This window comes from Scardinius erythrophthalmus, assembly GCF_964197995.2.
Source record: "Scardinius erythrophthalmus genome assembly, chromosome: 14".
Lineage (NCBI taxonomy): Eukaryota > Metazoa > Chordata > Actinopteri > Cypriniformes > Leuciscidae > Scardinius > Scardinius erythrophthalmus.
The window spans coordinates 10,598,715-10,619,633 of NC_138234.1; the positions used below are offsets into that span (position 1 = coordinate 10,598,715).

Here is a 20,919-nt window from a genome sequence, read left to right on the forward strand (position 1 = left end):
TGAACTTCGATCAAAGTTACCTATGCTTTTACCCTTGATTATTTCTTAATTTATTGTTAGCTGGGGATTCTTCTTTCTTGGCCAGGAAGATATTATATTTCCTAGAGTTAATAACTGTTTATGCTTTCTGTTCATTGGATGAACTGATAGACTGATCATACTATTGATTCTGCTACAGTAAATTCTGAAAATAATTAAATTATTAATTATTGATCATAATTCGTTATGAATAATAATTAATTCGATTTATACGGGCGTATAAACGCTACATGTTATATCATAAAGAGTTTGTTTGCGGATTTTAAATCTATTTTAGATCGCATTTTATATAATTGTATGTCATGAAGAGTCTGTTTGTGGATTTTTTATCTATTTGTAGATCTTGTTTTACATTTGCAGATTATGAGGAGTTTGTTTGCAGATTTTAAATTTATTTGTAGATCTTGTTTTGTGTTTACAAATTGTAATATGCATTTTTGACTCATAGTCTCTTAATTTTCAATAATTATGGCATTATTTTGTCACAACAGCGAAACAACAGTGTCAGAATTCTGAAAACAAATGTGACACAATCTACAAACAGAACATGATCTTCACCTGCAAACAAGTCACTTTACATTCATTCAAATTCTGGTTTTCAAGTACAAGTCACTGATTTCTATTTGTGAATCAGGATGTGTTTATTTGTGGATTTTTTTATCTTTTTGTAGATCATGCTTTATATTTGTGGATCACAAAGAGTTTGTTTACGGATTTTTAATCTATTCGTATATTGTGTTTTGTGTTTACAAATTGTAATGTCTATTTTTGACTTTTAGTCTGTCCATTTTCAATGCTTTTGGCATCAATTTACCCCCATAATAAACATTCCAATCATGTAGGTTACCGATCATGCACTGGAAAAGCAAAGACCGTTCAAATAATGTGAAATTTCTTAGTTGTAGACTTCTGTTTGCTGAGCTGGTATAGCCATGCTGGGCAACAATGGTAAAATGACCTGCTCTGATCACATGCTCTGGTAATAATAGCTTTGTATGACTATACTTTATATTGATAATTAGTCAAAAATAAATCTGTTAAATCTGAGTATGTTGTATAGAACTGAATGAAGAATAATATATTGGTATATTGATGTTTAATATTTTAATATAGGGCTATTTCCCCCTTTTTTTGTGTTGTTTAATTTAATTAGTGATTCTGCATTTAAATATTGATAATTACAAGTTTGGGGGAAATGAGATATATATATAGCAAATGAGAATATTTAAAATTACAAAATATATAATATGGTCCCAACGATTTTCGGTTTTGGGATAAAAAGCACCCCTGCTATTGGTGTTAAAGAATTATCACATCGAAATGACGTGCAAATTACCTCAGGGTCCATGTTTGTCAAGTTGAATTCATTTGCTTCATCACTATCATCCATTATCTTCCAGTTCCTACAAAACACCAAGCAAAAATGTCAGCTTAGATATACAAAAGACTGCAAACTGATTTGGTAATACCTGTAAATGACCTTAAAGGCAAAGTTCACCCAAAAATAAAATTTAGATATTTTTTTAGAACAGTAAGCCATGATGAAAAAAAGAATATTTTAAGCAGAAACTGTGCGTGGTCCTTGCCATTCATATAAGGCAAATCAATAACAGTAACAAGACACTTTAAGAGTTAAAAAAAAACCTAAAGGAAAAAATAAATAAAAATAGGTCTACCCGTAGATATTATAAGTGAAAATTATTAACAACATTATTAGCCTACCTTTAAACCACACCCTCGGCAAACGGTCATGAACGCGTTCACGACAGTCTGGAACACACAACATGCTTCCTGTCAGTCTTTAATTGTTATGTAGCTAGCTATGGTTTTTCATAATGCACAAATACTCACTGGCTTATCGATACACAGATTTGAACTGTGTTGTCAAGGCATTTTTCCTCAAGAAGCATGTTGGGGCCATGCAAACCTTCATCTCAAAAGATACAGATTGTTTTTTTCTGTCGTTTGCGGTGGGTGTGTATATATGCTGCTTCTCCTGTCATGTGATTTATAGGAAAATCCCCCCTTGCATTTCTTACCAGAATCCACATGACTCAGTCCCCACCCCCCATATTTGTATTATTAACCCTTTATCATGTGTCTTTTATTTTTATTTATCCTCTTCATATGTACATGGTTATCCTTAATGCTTCCTTCGGTTATCTGATTTTACATGTGAATATGTTGATGAAGCCTCTTGCACATCTCAACAACAACACACATTATTTTAGGAATCATTCATGTCCGGAGCACAGGACTAAAATTGTTTCTTCCATGTTCTTCCAAATGTATATAATATCCTGCATCAAACGTGCATGTTCCCATCTATTGCTACATCCTCTCTGCATCCCAAAGATCCTTAGAAATACAAATATAACAACACGACCACTAGAGGGATTAATCACATTCCCACCCAGAATAAATGTGGTATTTGCTTTGTCAAGCATCATACTGTTTCTAAACGGTTAATGTTCACTTCTTGAAATATCTTCAAAGAGTGTAAAATAAATTCTAAATTAATTTTGTCATTTATTTTTTAAGTAATGTCACTATAATAACTGTTGCTGTTTCCCATGCTATTTATTATTAGCCTATATTTGTAAGAACCACATCTCACACTTATCACCTTATTTTTAGATAAGAGTGGGCACGGCCATTTGTAATTTTAATGTGTCTGACTTCCAAGTTATTTTTAGCTGTATAAAACAGCTTGTTATGCTGCTCGATATTGAAAACTGATGCTTCTAAACATATATGTTAATGTATTGTCTTAATTATAAACAAGCTGGTTTACTTTGATATTCTTCAGGGTAGCTGCTAATAAATCGTGGCTAATAAAGTCTTGCACATTCACAGAAAACACATTACTTCCATGTTGAACAATGAGATGGATAAATTGTCTGATATTTTATTAATACATAAAGTGTGTGTATACTACAAGCAGTATGCATACTGTATTAGACCACCGTCTAGTGTCCAAACTAGGAATTCACCATTAAAAGGATGTTCATAAGATGTTTTAATGCTAAAAAACTAGATTAAAGACGCATCTCTTCAGCCAGGCATTCATATAATACTTTTAATCCTACAGTTAAATCCGACCTCTAGTTCATAAACGCCAGAGGAGAACTGGCCCCCGACTGAGCCCGGGTTCTCCCAAGGTTTTTTTTTTTCTCCATTAGGTCACCTGATGGAGTTTTTCGGTTCCTTGCCACTGTTGCCTTTGGCTTGCTCAGTTGGGGATATTTGGGGATATTTAATTTAATTAATCAATCAACGATACTATTGATCAGCATTACCAAACGTAGACGTTCCACTAGAAACAAACATTGTTCTAATTTATTACTGTGAAGCTGCTTTGATACAACCTGTGTTGTGAAAAGCGCTATATAAATAAACTTGACTTGACTTGACTTGACTTAATGCCATTTATCACATGAACATACATATATCTTTCAAGATATAGGCAATAGGCAAACAGTGAAAGCAAAAAGTGTTAATAAAACAACAAAACAGAACTTTTTATATTTAAAAAAAGGATTGTAATTATTTAATAATACAATGTATTCCTATAACTGTTATTTTAAAGGATTTTAACATAAATCAAACAAATCATAAATCAGATTTAACAAGATATATGAGATCTTGTAAAATAAGCTGAATGTAGGCTACTTGCATTATGTTTTGCTTTACTATATCCATTGCGATTTCTTTTCTTTTGCGAACATTTCACAATCTGTTATTTCTTTATCATTCAAGTGTCTATTTTAAGATTAAATATACCAAGCTGAAATAATGTCCTAAATGCTTTATGTTTAACCCTTTGCACCAAACCCAAAAAAATCTAAATATGATATAAAGTGGCATAACTTTTTATATAAAAAAACCACAGAGACAAATGGACACATTTTTCTTTACAATTCTGACCCAGGGAAATTGTTATTTGTTATATTTTACAACATCTTGACCATCTATGGTCAAAAAAAAAAAAAAAAAAAAAGCTAATTTGACAATGTTTTTATTATACTAATTGCAGCCTGAAATGGGGTTTATTTTAACCTTTTACTGAACCTATCCTGAACCTGAAGAAAATGAAAATAGCTTTACTTTTGAAGTAAACAAAACAAAGCAAATTAACTTTAAAAAATGTATAATAAACTACAGAAAAAAATCCAAAAAGGTCCATAAAGTTGATTAACTGCCAGTTTGTGAATGTTGGGGCTTTGCAGTTGGTGTCCGTTGCTTGGTACCTGCAGATCACCATCTCCCACTGTTCTCGCTTTTGGAACAATTTCAGTAAGTATTTGAAACTATAATTAAGATATACCTTTGTATAACTTAAAGTAATTTTTAACAGTTTTTACTATAATCACAGGCTTTCGGAAAGCAAGAAGCTATCATATCTGCACAGTATCCGAGATGTCCGAGCAGCCAGTTCACCGCATGATGGATATTTGTGAACAGATTCCATTAACATTAGAGGACTTGCCTTTGGATACAATTGGCTATCACCAATACTGCTATAAAAGCTTTACAGGGAAAATAAATCGTTTACAAGTGTCAAAGGCTTCTACATCTGGAGAATCATCATCATTGAAAAAGGTCTCTGTCAAATCTCTGTCAATTCAATCTGAAGGAGCACCAAGAAGGTTTTCCTTCTTGTTTCCCAATCAGTGCATTTTCTGTGACAAAGCAAAATCCAAGTTCATTTCAACATGAAATTCAAGTTAATTTCAACATTGACTCTCCAGTAGAAGCATCTATCACTGATGCCGTGAACATTGACCACATTACTTGCACAAACAGGCAAGATCTTCTGTGAACTCCTTTGTGTGAAATCAGTTTCAATTTGACATATATACGTAAACGAATGTTTTGCAATTATAGCAAGGTTAGACCCATGTTTATATTTCACTGTAGAATCAAAAATACAAAAATGGTGTGCACATCCCAAACACCCAGATTGGGCGCAGGTGCAACACAACTGAATGATACAGACAAATAAAGAAGTGTGAAGTCCGCACAAGAATTTATTCAAGCAACGTTTCGACCCTCAGGACTTCATCATTGAATTGTTCACTCATTGTGCCTGATGAAGACCTGAGGGTCGAAACGTTGCTTGAATTAATTCTTTTGGAGCAGTAATTTTCAGTGTGCGGACTTCACACTTCTTTATTTGTCTATATTTCACTGTATTCAGTGAATTATTTCTATTGATTTCAGTCAGTTAGTCAGCTAGCAATTATCCGTCTATGGGAAAACATGCTGATGACGCTCATTAAAAGAAGAGTGAATCTTTCACATTACAATGAAATGAAATTCAGTTCTGGTTCATGTGTCTTCCAAATACCTGAATTCTCTAGAACACCTTTGTTTTTCATTTCAATCATTCATGAAACACTTCACTTGGCTCAAGGTGATATAACGCTGGGCTCCAGGTTGCTTTAAATAGCACTTGTGTTGTTAGTATTTATCTTGCATTATGTTAGTAATATGATGTGTAATAATATACATTTGTGCAATTCATGCTAATATTACTTCATGTCAGTATTTGATTTGAATGAAATTCCCTTACCTATGGAAGGAAAACAATTTTATAAAGTAAAGTGATGTCATTATTTTAGTAAAATGTGGGTCCAGAAGCAAAACCACTGAGAATCGCTGATAGAGAGATATCGTGTGATTTATATATATTTTAATTATTTTAAATTATTATTATTTTTTTACAGAATGGTAAAGAAGAGGATCACACAGAGTACGCACCTGTCGCCATGAGAAGATAATTTTTTTTCCAGCTGTGTGACGCTTTCACTGGGAACCTCTGATGATAACCTTACCTGAGTCTGTGGAGACTGCTGAGAATCACACATTAAAAACTATTGACATTATATACACACTTCAGATTTTTATTCTCAGCCAGGCATTTAACATTTTTAGACTAGTTTATTAATAATAATAATAATAATAATAAGTTTATTTTATATAGCGCCTTTCTCAAACCCAAGGTCGCTTTACATAGTAAGAAGGCAAGGAAACACAACAACAACAACCAAAACAATACAACAAGACAAGTTATCTGTATGAAGCTATGAGTTAGGTGTGGAGAAGTGATCGTTAAACAAAAAGGTCTTGAGATGTGCTTTAAAGAAGGGAAGAGAAGGACAGTCACGAAGAGGTTGTGGGAGGCGGTTCCAGAGTTTGGGGGCCAAGGCACTGAAGGACCTGCCACCCAGGGTGGAGAGTCTGGAGCGGGGGATAGCCAAGAGATTTTGGTCAGAGGATCTGAGTGAGCGGGAAGGAGTGTAAGGGATCAGGAGGTCACGGATGTAGGGGGGAGCAAGGTTGTGGAGTGCTTTGAAGGTGAGTAGTAACACTTTGTATTTGATCCGGGACGGAACCGGTAGCCAGTGGAGTTGGTGGAGAATAGGGGTGATATGTGCTGATCGTCTGGTATGGGTGAGGAGCCTGGCTGCTGAGTTTTGAATATATTGTAGCCTTTGAAGTGATTTAGCAGGGAGACCAAGGAAAAGTGAGTTGCAGTAGTCTAGACGGGACATAATAAAGGAGTTAACCAAAATCTGAGCATCACTAACAGAGAGGAAGGGTTGGAGGCGAGCAATGTTGCGGAGGTGAAAGAAGGCAGTCTTAGTGAGTGATTTGATATGAGGATCAAAGCTAAGGGAGGAGTCAAGCAGAATGCCAAGGTTTTTAACAACAGGGGTAGAGTGAACAGGTGAACCATCAATGTTGAGAGTGAAGCTGGGAGATTTGGAGAGGATGCTTTTAGGGCCAATCAGGAGAATTTCGGTTTTATCTGTGTTGAGTTTGAGAAAATTGTTTTGCATCCATAATTTTAAGTCAGAAAGGCAGTCAGTGAGGGAGCATGGTGGTGGGTCAGAGGGAGAGGGAGTGGTAAGATAGAGTTGGATGTCATCTGCATAACAGTGGAAGTTAAGACCGTGGCTGCGTATGATCTGCCCAATAGGGAGGATGTATATGAGAAAGAGTATGGGCCCAAGTACAGAACCCTGGGGAACACCACGAGTGACAGGGGACTTGGAAGACTGATGTGGACCCAGTGTTACAAATTACTTTCTGTTGGAGAGGTAAGACTGAAACCAAGTGAGTGCTGTGCCAGAAACACCAATAGCAGACAGACGGGCAATTAGAACATTGTGGTTGATGGTATCGAAAGCAGCACTAAGGTCAAGGAGGATGAGAATGTTAAGTGAACCAGCGTCAGCAGACAGGAGGAGGTCATTAACTATGCGTAGAAGAGCAGTCTCTGTACTGTGACATGAACGGAAGCCAGATTGAAAAGACTCATACAGGTCATGGTGATTAAGAAAAGTGTGAAGTTGAGAAGCCACCACTTTTTCCATTACCTTGGCCAGAAAGGGGAGGTTGGAGATAGGGCGGTAGTTTGATAGTGATGTTGGGTCGCAGTCCGGTTTTTTGAGAATGGGTGTGACTGCAGCAGTCTTTAGGGCAGCAGGCACAACACCAGAGTTCAGGCAGGTGTTTACAATCAGTGCAATGGGTTCAGATAAGGATGTGTTGCAGGCTTTAAGTAGAGGGGTGGGGGCAGGGTCAAGCTGACACGACGAAGAGTTTGATTTATTAATAATGTCAGTGATAGTGAGGGAGTCAATAGCGGTGAAATGGGAGAGCTTAGGACCCAGAGGGGGGGGGAGATGAAGAGAGAGAGATAGCATTGTGGTTGAAGCAGTGGTAAATTTGGCTAATTTTGTCATCAAAGAAGTGTAAGAAGGCCTGACACTGCTCAGGGGTCTTAGGACAGGCAGTGACAGGTGGTTTGATGAGTTTGTCCACAGTCCTGAAAAGGGTTTTAGGCCTGGTCATGGAGGACGTTATGAGTAATGAGTAATAGTTTGAACGGGCAGCATTGAGGGCATCCCTATATGTCAGAGTATGTTTGGTGTAAAGCATGGAGTGAATTGTAAGGCCAGTTTTCTTATATAGCCGTTCAAGACGGCGGCCAGAGACCTTAAGTTTCCTGAGCTCAGGGGTGAACCAGGGGCAAGTACGGTTAGCTGGTATAAGCCTAGTCCTGACAGGGGCTAAGTTATCAAGCAGGCTGGTCAGGGTGCCATTGTACGTAGCAACTAAGTCATCCGCGGACGAGAGCTCGTCAAGGTCCAATAGTGGTGAGGCCTCTATAGAGGCAGCAAACATGCTGTGGTTTATTGGCCTGATGTTAAGACATGTGATAGTTGTTTTTTCTTAGGATGGAGGAGGAGTGATCATATGAAAACGGCATTCAATAAGCTTATGGTCAGAGACACCTGAGATGGAACCAGAGACAGAGATGTCATTTAGACCAGAAGAGCAGAGCAGATCCAAAGTGTGGCCGTGAGTGTGAGTAGGAAAGTCAACATGCTGTGTCAAACTAAAACAGTCCAATACAGAGTTAAACTCTGAGGTGTATGAACAATTTGTATCCACATGAATGTTAAAATCCCCTAACATAATCATAGCAGAACAAAGAGATGAAATAACAGTGAGAAGTTCATTCAATTCAGACAGAAAATTTACAGATGGTTTAGGGGGGCGATAGATTAGCAATAGCAGAAGGGGTATGGTTGAAACAACCTTTACAGCAATATATTCAAAGGATGTCACTTCAAATGGCCTAAGTTCTTTAACAGTCAGATCTGAACGGTACACTACAGCCAACCCACCCCCTCTCCCTACAGATCTGGGTTTGGATAAGTAGCAGTAGCCAGGGGGAGTCAGCATGTTTAAATTAATGTAGTCACCGGGTTTTTGCCAGGTCTCTGAGAGACAAAACAAATCACATTTTTTGTCCACAATGATATCGTTTATTAGGGCCGTTTTGTTTGAGATTGAGCGCACATTTAGGTGGTCAATGTTAAAGTTATGACATGATGACGAGGCAGGAGGAGGCAGCCTAGGGGGGTGACGAAGGTTGTCAAAGTTAATTCCCCTGTTCTTTGGCTGGTATCGTCGACAACGGTCGGGCGTGTAAACAGTTGGAATTTGAGCATCATGTTCATAGATGAGAGTCGGTTCCCTTTTGAAACGATGAGCGTAACGCGGACGACGAATAATTCCAAGCGAGCAGCAGTGTTTGTACAGCGTCGGGTCCAGGGGGGCGTGGCAGCGAAAAAGTTTGAGAGTAGCAGGGGTGTAAACAGGCTCCATTGCCAAGTTACAAAAAACACACATGCACAGCATAAAGCAAGCTGAGAGGACATTAATCCAGCTGCCAGCGGGAAACATGACTTTGAGTGTTAACTTTGAGTGTTATTTGGAAATCCCAGCAGACACACAGCAGGATCATTCTGAGGGGTTTGAAGAGAGATATTCAGAGATGGATTCATGAAGGGCTAAACAACTATTCTCCTAACTTTACCGATCATCAAAATTGTATGAATCAATTAAGCATTATCAAGTCCGGCTCTAAAAGCCTCACAATTCTGAATGTGTATTTACATCTCCCTTTTCTCCTTTTTTTCTTTACACCTGTAGTCAGAAATGTGGTTTGACCTGATGGACAAATATAGGTTCTGCATGAACACATGGCATTACTGTAAGTTAGTAGCCTATTGTTACAAACAGGAAGCTTTAAATCTTCACATATTTCCCTAGAAACACCACACATTCTTTCCAGTCACGTGACTGCTTCACTTTTCTTCACTTTGTTTGGCATGTAGGAATGTTTGATGGGGTTATGGACGTTCAAGTCTAATTTAAAACACACACACACACACACACACACACACACACACACACACACACACACACACACACACACACACACACACACACACACACACACACACACACACACACACACATTCTTGTACATCTATCTTTATAAGGCCATTCATTGACACAATGCAATCTCTAGCCACTTACCCTAACCTTACCCATCACAATTAAGTGCCTAACCCGACCCCTGACCCTAAACCGACCCTTAACCTCATTATAACCTTATCCCTAAAACCAAGTCTTGACCCTCAAACAGGCCTTTAAAGGGGTCTCAGAAAGTGAGGACCGGCCAAAATGTCCTCACTTTACTCTCTTTGCCTTCACTCCAATGGTCTAAAACTCAAACTGGTCCTCACAAAGATATTGTACAAGTATACACACACACACAGGCTATACACTCTCAGAAAAAAAGGTACACGGTGGTACAAATAATGTTCCTCAAAGAACAGTTTTGTACCTTTTCAATAATAGTACCTTTAATGGTACAGGAAAGACCATTGATGATACTGTTTGGTACCTGTTAAGGTACAATTGAAATGAAGGTACATAATTGTTCTCACATCAAGGGTAGGCTACAGTGATGGACCAAATTACTGTTTCATTCATGATTGGTTGCTGTGTTCAATATTTGGCATAGCAACAAGACACTGATTGGTCGAAATCGCTTCAGCCACGGAATTTTCCGAACTGACAGCGAAGCAGCAGGCTAACATTACACGGTCGAGATTATTTTATCAAACTTGAAGAAGACGAAATTTAAAGGTGAGTTCTGATAATTTATGTATATATTTAGTTCACAAGTCTAAAATATAAACGTTTCAGCCACTTAACATTAATTTAGCGAGTTAAATTAGCTTTGCTCCAAATGCTTTTTTAGCCATTTGACTTGTAAGTTATAACGTTACACTTTTTAATTTTTTTTAATGCAGTTATTGACTATTATTAAGTCATCACGTGTACAATATATGGCGTTTGTTCTCCATTATCCACTATAATGTTAACTGTTAAATGTTAACTTTGCTATTAGGCGACATGAAACTGATTGCCCAAGGTCGCTGCAGCCGTTACTGCATTTTCAAATAGACCGGAGAGCGGGAACTTCGCGAAGCAGATTACGTGCACGGAGCACCACCACAACCCTCTTTATCACCAGAAGAACTTTAGTGGCTGGACTCGAATTATAAGACGAAGAGAAGATGAAATTCAAAGGTGGGTTTTGTTTATGTTTAACCAAATAAAATGTATAAAACGTTACAGCTACTCAACATGATAATAGCGAGTGTAAGCTTAATTGTACGAATCCAGTCAGTGATAGCCGTCTGCAAATATATTTTAAAGCAATTGAGTTTCTGTGGCGTAAGTTCACATTTAAAACATTATTGTTGTAAATGAATGCTCAACCAGAGGTGTCATGCTGGTGTACTTTACATTAGTCTACAATAACTTACTGTAAGTTATGCGGTTTTGGAACAACGTGATTGAACGCCAACGAACAGTCAGTGCGCAGATAAAATAGTTGATCACTCGTTCTGTGTTTAAATGAATGCGATTACCTGATTCTGTCCTAAGTCATATACATGTCATACTCAGCTAATGTGTCTGTGATTTTTAGATCATGATGGGGTAAACTGTCAGTGCTGGTCTCACTGATCACACATCTGAAAGTCTTCCTGCGTCCTTAGCTGCAAGGCAAGTATCAGTACAATGTGTTATTTGAGTTTCTTAATCTTATGATATTCTTTTTTTCTGATGAGGTTGAATGAATTTATAAGACAAAATGTTTGCCATAATGACAGAGTGATGTCAATCTTGATAAAGCACAGTAACTGCACTTCAAATGAACTCAAATGAAAGATTTCTGTCACTTAACTGAAAGTATATTCCCTTAATACTCTGACACTCACAAAGTATGGTAGCATACAGGTACCAAATGTCAATTTGAGGAAATGTAACGTGCAAAATGGCAATGCAATGTGTAAAATGGCAATATATTTCTGTATTTATGTTTACATTTTCTATATGATATGTGCAACATCTGGAGCAAAAAAATATTCAAAATCAATAATATAATAATTTGCATTACTACACTAGCTTTAACATAAAATTAAAACATACATTTGACAATTTTATAAGTTCAAAAATAAAAAAATGAAATGTATTACAGAAATTAGATGTTTAAAATGTTCAAGCAAATATTATAGCAAAATTATAATTTAGGTTATTTTTCCTAGTTGCTTTTACACTCAAAGTTAAGGCACTTGATGCAATGATCGTCTCGGAATCCTTTTTTTAAATCCAGATTGAATTTTGCCACGTTCATCGCGGGTATTTAATAAAAATGCAATCATAAGTGTCTTAACTGTAAGTGTAAATGCAATTAAGGAAAATAGAATTTAAATGATCATTTTGCTACAATTTTACGTTGAACATGTTAAAGGGTTAGTTCACCCAAAAATGAAAATTCTTTCATCAATTACTCATCAATTACGAGCTTTCTGACCCCCCATAGACAGCTAAGCAACTACCACTTTGACGCTTTAAAAAGTTCCTAAAGTGATTGTAAAACTAATCCATATGAATTGAGTGTTTTAGTCAAAATTTTGTGCTTCCTTTATTATGAACAGGTTGAATTTAGGCTTTTATTCATCAATTCACACCAGATACGGTAAAAGGAAGCTCTTGCATGTTTGCTTGACATGCGAATGAGGTTCATTCTCGTGTGTTGCGCAGCACGTTTGAGAAAGAGGTTTGTTCTCACGTGTCAAGCATGTTCGGTTGAGCTTCTGAAATCTGTTCATCATATAAAGCGATCATGTCTCTTATGAAAATTTGAACTATGGTAAACTGCTCGATTCAAATTGATTGGTCTTACGATCTCTTTATGAACTTTTTGAAGCATCAAAGTTTTAGTTGCATGGACGGTCAATGTGGGGACAGAAAGCTCTCAGATTTCATTAAAAAGATCTTCATTTGTGTTCCAAAGATGAACGAAAGTCTTACAGGTTTGGAACAACATGAGAGTGAATAATTAATGACAGAGTTTTTTTAATTTTGTGTGAATGAATTATGCCTTTAAACATCTCTAATCATTTTTGTAATATGTTTAAATTATATGTTAAAACAAGTGTAGGAGATGGCTAATTTAATTATATTATTGAATTTGAATTGTCACTTTGCCCCAAACATTGCTAGCCTGGTTCTACCAGACTCTCGTACATTTCATTTGTACAGAGAGTCTGGCCTCGCTCCATTGAGAAACGTTTACTTCCTTGAAGGCGGGTTCTCTGTTAAATTTCAAAACTATTGGATCTGCCCAGAGTCACTCAGGATCTGCCATAGCCAATCGCTAACGTGTGGTCGTCCGAATGATCAGAGGATTATGTTTAGAATAAGATGTCTGTCTTTTATAAAGTTTATAAAGCGACGAGAATACTTTTTGTGCGCAAAAACAAACAAAAATAACGACTTTATTCCACTATTCATTTCCTTCTCTCTGTTCCTCGAGTCTTGATAGAGCAGCGCGTCTATGTTGTACGTCACATACAGGCTCACTATTGGCCGACGCTAGTCATGTGTGTGATCACAACAATGTCATCGTTCTCAGCAACTCCCTCTGTTCGCTGATTGGTCCTACAAAAAATTGATTTCTGGAAACCTAAGAATATACAGCAGTCCCAGACGTAGTACTGAAGGAAAATGAAATTGAGCGGAAGTGCGTAGGATGGCGCAGCTAGGCTAAAACATTGCACATATAGTATGGAAAATGTAAATTTAAATAAGAAAAACATTGCCATTTTATATATTACATTGCCATTTTGCATATTACATTTCAAAATGTCTTTTGATACCTGTATGCTACCATATTAAAGAGACCATAAAATAATTTGAATTGAGCAGTTTAGTCCAAGTTTTTCTGTAGAGATACGATCATTTTATATGATGAACAGATTTAATTTAGGCTTTTATTCACATATAAATATTCATCAATTCACACATCAGTTGCGGTAAACGGAAGCTCAAGCATGTTGGCTAGACGTGCGAAAACCGATGATGTTCATTCTCGTGTGTTTTGCAGCACGTTTGAGCTTCCGCAAGTGCGGTTGAGCTTCTGTTTGTTCAATGTTTAAATGTGAATAAAATCCTAAATTTAATCTGTTTATTATACCAAGCGGTAGTCTCTTCAGACATTTTTTTCTAAACTTCTCAATTCAAATGGATTAGTTTTAACATTTTACTTTTCTGGGTATTTTATATGAAGCTTTAAGTGAATCATTTAAAACTTTGTGGAAAATGTAAAAATGCAGAAAGTTTTTGTGTGTGTGTGAAACTTGTTTTATCTGCATTTCAGTTATTCAGAAAATGGACCGAATGCATGCTGTGGTTGATTTAAGGTGTTTCCAGGATTCCTTAAAGGTATAGTTCAGCAAAAAAAAATAATTCTGTCATTAATTATACACCCTCATGTCATTCCGAACCTGTAAGACCATCGTTTATCTTCGGAACACAAATGAAGATATTTTTGATGAAAGAGCTTTCTGTTCCTCCATTGGTAGCCTACGCAACTAATACATTCAAGCCCCAGAAAGGTAGTCAAGACACCATTAAACTAATCCAAGTGAACAATCCTGTGGTTTAACCTCAATTTTATGAAGCAATGTAAGCTTTGTTTTGCCACAAAAAAACCCAAAAAAAAAACATAATTTACCTCTACTCTATTAACTAAATAATATTATCTAAAGTAGGGCTGGGCGATATGGCCAAAAAATCATATCTCGGTATTTTTGGGTTAAATGGCGATATACGATATATATCTCGGTACTTTCTACATTTTTCCATTTGGATAAAGAAAACCTGTATTTATTTAAAAAACATGCCATTTTCATCCTGCCCAATGATATCCTACAAACAATGTTGATATTGGAGGATATGGAAACAAATATAGTGAATGTAATGTAGGCTATGCAATATATTATGTGCAAAAAGGTGGTTAAAATCACATTACATTCTAACAAAAATAATGCTTTTGTTTTTAAATTGACTAAAGGCTAAACTAAAAATGAAAATAAAAACAAAAGAACTTAAACTATTAGCCTGCGTTTGATTACCCCGTTATAATGGTCACTTTCATAAAAATATACTTGTAGGTTTAAAATTCCCCATATGGCATATTAATTGTTTCCAACAACAAATATTTTAGCAATATGTATATTTTAGTCAGAATTATTGCGCTACTATTCTATTGTGCTCCGTCTGTTTGGCGCGCATGCGCGCGGCGTCGCTCATTCACGGAAGCTTGAATATTAGCGGAGATTCAATTGCAGAAGCTCGTCCTCTCCTGACAGTGAAATGGACATATTTGTTTGACTTTCTAACATTTACAGATGGAGAATATACCTGTGAAATGTAAGTTAAGCACTGAGGAAAGCAACACATCTCAAACGCATTAAACAGCGCAAGTATTTATCTGTCAGTCAGCAACAGTATCTGTCAGTAAGCATCTGACAGGGCAAGCTGCTTTAAACTTGTTAACTATATCTTACCAGTTATTTTGAAGCCCTTAATATAAGCTTGTGTCATATTTAGGACAAATTGTAGCCTACTATGTACTTTCACTGCGGCAGCTCACGCTGCGTCTTCCGTGTTTTTCAGATGTGCTCGTATCAAACTACTGTATCGATATAAACGGTATTGCCTCATTCCATATCGTTTCAAAAAAATATATCGATATATCGTACAAACTCGATATACCGCCCAGCCCTAATCTAAAGCACATTCACGGAACAACACCCGGTCTTGTCAACACAATTCGCATGCGTCGTAGTGCTCCCCCTACTAAATAAAGTGGTAAATTGTGTTTTTTGCTAAAACAAAGCACCTGCATTGCTTCATAATTGGTTAAACCACTGGAGTCACATTACTTCAATGATGTCTTTCCTATCGTTCTGGGCCTTGAATGTGTTAGTTGCATTGCTCCCAATGGAAGGACAGAAAGCTCTTAGAATTTCATTAAAAATATCTTCATTTGTGTTCTGAAGATGAACAAAGGTCTTATAGGTGTGAAATGACATGAGGGTGAGTAATTAACAAAATAATTTTAATTTTTGGGTGAACTAACCCTTTAAGTAAAATTGTTGAGGTTGGCTAAGCTGAAATCCGTTATAGAAGCACATCACATGGATGCCAAACGAGATGTTGCAGGATTTGTAGTTCACCCAAAAAATGAAACAGTCAATGGGGCCCCATTGACTTCCATAGTATGAAAAAAGTATGAAAAATATTCTATGGAAGTTAATGGGGCCCCATCAACTGTTTCATTTTCAATTCTTAAAATATCTTCTTTTTTTGTTCAAGTAAACAGATTTGGAACAACTTGAGGGCGAGTAAATGACAGAATTTTCAGTTCTAGGTGAACTATCCCTTAAGTCTAGAGGTCAAATTTGAGCTCGTCATTGGGAGTATAAATTTAATAAATTTACGTCTGTCTTTTCTAATATTGATTCTTCATTATGTTCAGGAAGAACTGGCTACATCTCAACCTACTGTGCAGATCTTGGGAACTTCTTGACTGGACGTGTCTTCAGTGAGAGGAGAATCTTCAGCAGTGTAAAAATGGAGGGATCTGAAATTGCCGAGCAGTTCGGGTTGGAGGATGGTGTTTTAATAAAAGTAAAATAAATGCAAGGGTATTGTGTGAAAATTGGGGGAAAAAAACATGTCTAGCTTTGTTGTAGATGAGAAAATATATTTTATGTACTGTAACATTTTAGTGTAATTGCATTTTAAATTCTTTCAAATCTTTTTAAAGAAGTGATATTCTGTTAATTTTGCTAAGTCTTTATTGTATTGTGAAGTCTTTGATGTATTTACACAAAGAAATACTTTACTGTAAGTTGGAATGAAAGTATTCAAACATTCATATGTATTTGATATGTATTTACAGAAATGATTAAATTGATGCCTGTTGGATTCAGATGTTGAATGTGCTTGTTATTCAATAGAAAAATAGCCTTTAATAGTTCTCGTAGGAACAAATTTGACACAGTTAAGGTACAAAGGGGCTTGTCACTGGGGTGGTACCTTAAAAGATCGAATTTGTACCTTTGATAAAGGTACAATATTGTACCAACAAGTTTTAAAAAACAAAAGGTACATTTTGGTTGCCCATGGTACAAATCATGTCCTTTAAGGTACAAACTGGAATGGAACAAATTTGTTCCTCTATATTAAGGTACAATTTTGTACCAGTAAAAGGTACCGCCCCAGTGACAAGGGTTTGTACCTTCTTTGGTACAAAATTTTACCCTTTTTTCTGAGAGTGTATTATGACTGTTTTATATTTGATCTGTCACGTGATGGCGCTGTTTTAGACACTCATGATGCTTTGAAACTTTTCCTAAAACTTTCAGCGCTTTTAAAGGCTTTCTCCATTCCTAATCGGAAGTGTTTGGTTGTGGTCAGTTTGTGTCTGTCAATAAAATGTGGTTGAAGGGCATTTTTTTCCCATTACTGTTTAGTTTGACTTCCGCTTTACACAAAACAGTTTTAGCCTACTACATAAAGTAGGCCTATACTGAAAATCAATGCTGTTTGACTGAATGACTGAACATAACATTCATCCCAAGGCAAAACACAAAACAGTAATTACAGATCTTGTAACTGCATTTTGTCAAAATTGTGTTGTTGCTGTAAGACTGTTCTCAGACAGGTGAGGTGGGTTTAGTGATGTTATATCATTGTTACAGAGTTTTGTCTTTGTGTGCAAGTTTCTGCCATCATGTAACTGATATTAAATTTACTCAATATCAAAAGGTTATCTCACCTAAAAATTAAAATGGTTAAAATGGTCATAATTCACTCACCCTCATGTCGTTCCAATCCACACCTGTAAGACTTCATTATTAGAGAGCAACAGATAATCAACACTATCAATATCCTTGACTGAAATTTACACCTTTCTTTTTTTTATTTAATTTTATGACATTGATATAATTGATAAATATCTCTATCTGGTGGGTTATTTATGGAAATGCATCAGAGCACTGTGAACTCAACAGGAAACAATGTTCACAGGAAAACGGACTAATGTGTTAATAACAGTATTCTTGTGAACAGCACCTTTTGTGATATTCAGAGGTTCGGAACGAATAATCAAACTGCCAAAGTCACATGATTTCAGTGAACGAAGCTTCGTTACGTCAGAGCTTTGAATAGTTCACCGCTAGGGGGCGATGATCTCTGTGAACCCATGAGTGTCTCTATGTCATTTTTATATTGTTGGCATTTGATTACACATTTTTATAATAAAAATGAAGAGTTGTAGTTCATGGTCTCTTGTTCTGATTAACCAAGCTCTCCATAAAACAAGCAAAACAAGCCCTTCAATTTAATAAAATATTACTTATATTGCAGCCATTTTAAATGTTTAATGGTATTGGTATTACATGATTAGTTAATATTCTGTAATAGATTACACCTTCAACGTTTACATTGGGTTTGTAGAAGATGTTTTATGCATGTTTGGACCATAGACTGTAATAAAATAGGTTTGGACTGCGTTTTTGTTGCATTTACACTGTTGTGACCAGCAGGGGTCGCCAGCCTGTGGAGATTGGAGCGATTCGAAACAGTGAACCATTTTACGAATCAGTTTGTTCAATTGATTCAGTTTCAAAAAGCTCCTTAGTTTCTCCCAACACTAGTCTATAATGAACTAAATAAGACTTCTACTTGAAAAGTGCACTGCCTCCTGATGCCTGTTTATAATAATAACTAACTCAATTAAAGACAGACTTCTTTGGTTTATTAGGTTAAAACTTTTTACATTGAGATAGGCCAACTGTGGTGGTAGTGAATCACACCAGCTGAACACACCAGGAAAGTACTATACAAATATTTTTTCTACAGATCATAAAGATTGTAGGTCTGGATAATATGTCTGGATTCATAATGTAACATGAAAACAAACAGCAGAAGACCACAATTGGTTCTTACTTTCACTCATCAGACAAACAGTGTACAAAAACACACATCCTGATTTCTCCACACACACACATTTTGCACCATATGACTCAAATAATAGCATTTCATTTTTTATTCAAAATATTGCTTTGGCTTCCAAAAATACAGTTTTATATATCATGCCGGTAATGTGGTATTTGCTTAGTCAAAAATAACATTATTGACAAAAATGATGCATTGATAAACCATATAGCCTACCGCAACTGAGAAGCAATCATATTTCCCCTTATATTCAGCCTACAACTGAAATGGTTACTATAAAATCATAATTTAATATGAGATCTTTAAAGAGTCATTTCTGAGTGGTGTGTGATATAATAGTTTTACTGTATTAAGAATCACTAATAACAGCTGGTGAAAGTTTAGTTCATCAGTGATGAAATCATTTATAACGCAATGATTCAATAGTTTAGTACATGATAATTTCTAACAACACACACAACATATTTTAGAAAGACACAGATTCCATCCGGTATAAGTGAATCATGTTTTAATAATAATCACCATACAGTAAAGATAGAAAGATTTTCTTGACCCACATATTTATTTTATTTGTATCCTTTATTTAACCAGGTAAAATTCATTGAGATTAAAATCTCTTTTACAAGAGAGACCTGGCCAAGATGCAGCATAAAAAAAACTGTTTCCAACATATATAAAAAAACACACACACAAAAAAACACCAAATAAACATACATGTATATCACAAGACCCTGTGCTGAATAAGGCTTAATACAACTTTATAAACAGTTACACTGACCAATGTTCACCTGCTCCACACTTTTCATAGTTGAAACAAACTGTCTATAAGAAATAAAGGTAATTTTCAATGATTTCTGAAGAAGGTTCCAGGCTGCAGGTGCTGCAAACAAAGGCTTTTTTGCCTAATTCTGTTTTGACACGGGGGACCAACAAGTGTAGTACATCATTTGAATGCAAAAACTACTTAAAAGGCACTTTTGTCCCAAGGCTAATGTAAAAATAAGGAAACAACCCAGAATGCAAACAATAGCTTACAAAAAAAAAAAAAAATTAAGTGTTAGTAAAAAATACCATAATTGCCTTTACTTCTGATTTGTGGTAAAATGACTTTAAACATTTACCTGACACACATAAAAATATCACGAGACATGGTGGCATGAGGTTATTTACATATTAATTGACACCAGGTGAAAGACAAATCCAAAAATAGGAAAAGAACAAGATCTACCAAAAGAAAGAACCAATGAATACTATAGCCTAGGGCTGTCGCGGTGAAGGAATTTCCCTTGCGGTAATTTTGAGTGGCTCAATAGCGCGATATGCGGTATTATCGCAATTTATTTATTTAAAAAAAGTAACCGGTACTAAACAGTAACCGAAACTAAACTGCGTCTCTGCGCATTGAAAGGCTGTCACTCAGCGCGCAGTCACATTGTAACGGCAACGGACTGTCTTTGAATGAGTCATTGAACCGTTCATTCAACGAACACTTCAAAAACGCTGATTCATTGATTAAAAGATAGATGCACTGAAACAAGGTGTTAATTTTTACCTTTGAGCTCCACTTTTCAAGGTTCAGCTGACCAGCAATGCGTCGCATGGGTAACACTAAAGCTGATGCTCACTTAAAGCGATACTCCACTTTAAAATGAAAATTCTGTCATCATATACTCACCCTCATGTTGTTTCAAACCTGTATGAATTTCTTTCTTCTGCTGAACAGAAAGGAAGATATTTAGAAGAATATCAGTAACCAGACAGTTTCTGGTCTCATTGACTTCCATAGTAGGCCTATATTTTTTTGGAAGTCAATGGTTTCAGAAACTGTCTGGTTACTGATATTCTTCTAAATATCTTCCTTTCTGTTCAGCAGAAGAAAGAAATTCATACAGGTTTGAAACAACATGAGGGTGAATAGGCCTATATGATGACAGAATTTGCATTTTAAAGTGGAGTATCCCAGAGACCAATGGCATTGATTAAATTTGTGACTCGCTGATTTATTTCGCGCTGCTGCTGACGCCAATTATGGATGATACGACAAATATTTTGCTTTAATTGGACACGGCAACCTTTTAACTTGACCTCAAAGACAGACGCCGGTTATCGCACGCGCTTAGTCGA

The 20,919-nt window shown here is 36.2% G+C and overlaps 1 protein-coding gene and 1 long non-coding RNA gene across 3 annotated transcripts in view; both read right to left on the minus strand.

Annotated features, from left to right (window-relative positions):
* Positions 1-2,044, minus strand: part of LOC308702017 (uncharacterized protein) — a 67,883-nt gene extending 65,839 nt beyond the window's left edge. Inside the window, exons 1-3 of one of the 2 annotated variants that reach the window (XR_014031552.1) lie at positions 1,891-2,044; positions 1,762-1,809; positions 1,376-1,442 (exon numbers count right to left, since the gene is read on the minus strand). The gene's annotated coding sequence lies outside the window, so the exon portion shown is untranslated. Of the gene's footprint in view, positions 1-1,375; positions 1,443-1,761; positions 1,810-1,890 lie in introns of those variants that run through there. The other variant, XM_081384573.1, reaches the window with a different exon arrangement.
* Positions 1-20,919, minus strand: part of LOC308701967 — a 756,660-nt gene that overhangs the window by 234,262 nt on the left and 501,479 nt on the right. The gene's annotated exons all lie outside the window — the stretch shown is intronic.